Here is a 3006-nt window from a genome sequence, read left to right on the forward strand (position 1 = left end):
CTATACTGCAAGGACACAAGTGAACAAAAATATTCAACTTGTACAATGCCTTTTTGTAGATGTCAATATTACAAATCTATAAATGGTGGGGTAGGTTTATATACCCACTGTGGAACAAAACAGCCTTTTAGCACAGTCAAGCACCACCAGGAAACAACTAGCAAATGAATTACAAAACTGAAAAATGGGATTCCCTGTGGCACTTCTAAATTTTTCCACAAATTTCTCAATCACATAGCACATTATTTCCCTTACAAATACAAATAACAAGGATTTTTCTATGAGCTATTTTTGTGTTGTGCTTAAAAAAGGATTAAAAAACAAATAGAACAGATGCAGTGAGTTTGATCACAATAGTTTGTGAAGTTTTAGCATAAATTGATGAGGTTTTTTTCTTTGTATTTTCAATTTGTTTACATCTTTTTTTTAATTAACTTGCATTTGGACTATAATTCTCTTGATTTTTTTTTACAATTTTTAATTATGTCTTATAGTTTTCTCTGGTTAGAGTACTTAATTTCACAGATGAAATTCTGATTCATCAATGAGTTTGTCTCCAGCTTGCTTCCATGAATTTGCCAAGTGTCTTTCACCAATGGAACCTCTGTGGACTCTTAAGAACATAACTGTTTTCATTAGTTCTAAATAATTTTCAAGAAATTTGACACCCCACGCTCCTTTTGGGGGACTTTTTCCTATTATTTTTCTTGTTGTGTATTTTTATTAGAAAACACTTTGCACAAAAGTCATATTTCTCACTTTATTGTGCCTTTTGCATGTTGGAAAGAATAATGAGCATCAATGGTAGTCATGCTTAAATTACTTCTGAGAATTCAAATAAATCATATGGGAAGAGTAACAGCTTTACATTTCTAAATGTGGTCTATATCAGTTGATTCATTTCCAACAATAAATATTGTATACATGTGCAGTAATGACTTTCTGCACTTTGTCAGAAGAGTTTATTCTTCTTAAATAAGTAATACAGAGTAGAGTTTGCTTTAATTTTATAAAGTGACAGTTTAAAAGATAGTCAAAATAGTAGCATAAATGAACAACCATGGGCCCAAAATTAAATCTTGACCATGTGTACTGTGTACTGTTTTTTGGGTTATTATGTTTGTCAGACTTGATCCAAATAACTGACCAGGGCAGCCTCTGTGTGTTGCCTATCTAATATGATGCACACCAAATTAAAGGCCATAACATTTGGGTATCCTGCCATATATCTTTCATTGGCTTTTGTCATGATGGCTATAGTTATTTCCAGAATCAAATCAATGCATTCTCTGAACATCAGGTCTTGCTTATGATTTTCCCAGCCATTATCTGGTTAATCACTATGGGCAACAGCAGTTGAGATTTTGTAGGTGTTCATGTAATCCAACAAGATTTTTCTTATGTTTAGATAGACATTTTAGCCTACCAAATGCTTAATAAAATGCATCTATCTCAGAACAGGTAATTAAATGCTATGCACTAGATGACATATTTGTGGTGCTAGATAAGACAAACTTGTTGGAATCTATCCATTCAGAGCTTTTGAAGAAGCTTTTTTTCTCTTGGTATCTACTTAATATTCAGGTAGGAATATGAAAATGAAAATTTGCTATTCCCCTATTTATTGAAATTGCTTTATGACCACCCATTTCACATCAGTGACTCTGGACAGTGCACAAGGATTAAAGTATAACCACAACATATAGCCCATAGTGCCCATGGTTAAACCAAACACCCCAATCACAGAAAAGCGCACCACCAATAATGGAGATTGCCTAATCTCCTGATTTAAACACATGAATTTATGCACATTAATAGAGCTGAGTTAGCTAGTTAAATACTTCAAAAAATGAAGATACAACAGTTCTCAAATTTTCCTGAATTCTGTTCAATATCTAGATACTTAATACAACAAGTTTAATATACAAGCTTAAGCTATTCCAGGGTAAGCAGCATAATACATGTCTAGAGATTTTGCTGCTGGCATCTGCTAAATTGCAGGCCTGCTGCAAAGCTCTTTGACCTCATCTTTATTTATGTCAAAATACTTCTGGACCCCTCCTAGCCTCTGGAAGATAAATTGGCCATGCCGACCTGACAGCTGTATGATCTGATGGCAATCACTCTAATGGCAGCCTTTGTCAGATGGTGCCTGTGATGATTTCCTGCCTAAGCAGGGGGTTGGATTAGAAGACCTCCAAGGTCCCTTCCAAATCTGTTAGTCTATTCTATTCTTATATAGTCTGAAAATCCAAATAATACCTTCCATCCCAAAAGGTACCTGTCTTCTGGGAAAAGTGCAAAAGCCAGATGACTGTTCTGAATTATCTTTAATAAAACATTGCAATATGCCTGCACAATTCTAACGTTGTACAGGTATAAGTGGCACCAACTGAATTTGATCTTGTTTTGTCAAGTACTATCTTTCCTTGCCAACAGCTGCTATCAGAACTTTCTGGATAATCCCCTTCCAGAAATACTTCCCAAGAATAAGATCTCAAGGTAGTGCCAAAACATTCATTACCAACAAAATATGTGTAAATAACTACACCACCAGAAAGAATACTGCATGCCTTTGCATGTCAGCTTTACTGCTGATTTGGACCAGTGCTCCTCAGCCCAAATTTTGAATATTAGATTAGGAAAAGGTTACCTAAAATGAATCTGAGGGCTGTGTGACTTATAAGGATCTGATGGAAATCCTGATCCTAAGCTTTTTAAGAAAAAGATGCATAAAAGAAAACGTTGTTGGGTTCTTTAGTCTCATCTACTTAGAATGGATATCAGTTTGATTTGATTTGATTTTAATTTGATTTTATTAGATTTCTACCCCGCCCTTCTCCTTGCGGACTCAGGGCGGCTTACAGCCCGTTAAAAACAAGTAAACAAATACAAAAAACATACCACATTTTAAAATCAATTAAAATAAAATATTGCAATAGGCCAATTAGTATCCTTTAAAACCAATAGAAAACTAATTAAAAGTAATACTTAGGCCAGTCCTGC

The sequence above is a fragment of the Protobothrops mucrosquamatus genome, unplaced genomic scaffold (assembly GCF_001527695.2).
Source record: "Protobothrops mucrosquamatus isolate PMUCROS unplaced genomic scaffold, P.Mucros_1.0 scaffold_235, whole genome shotgun sequence".
NCBI classification, from domain to species: domain Eukaryota; kingdom Metazoa; phylum Chordata; class Lepidosauria; order Squamata; family Viperidae; genus Protobothrops; species Protobothrops mucrosquamatus.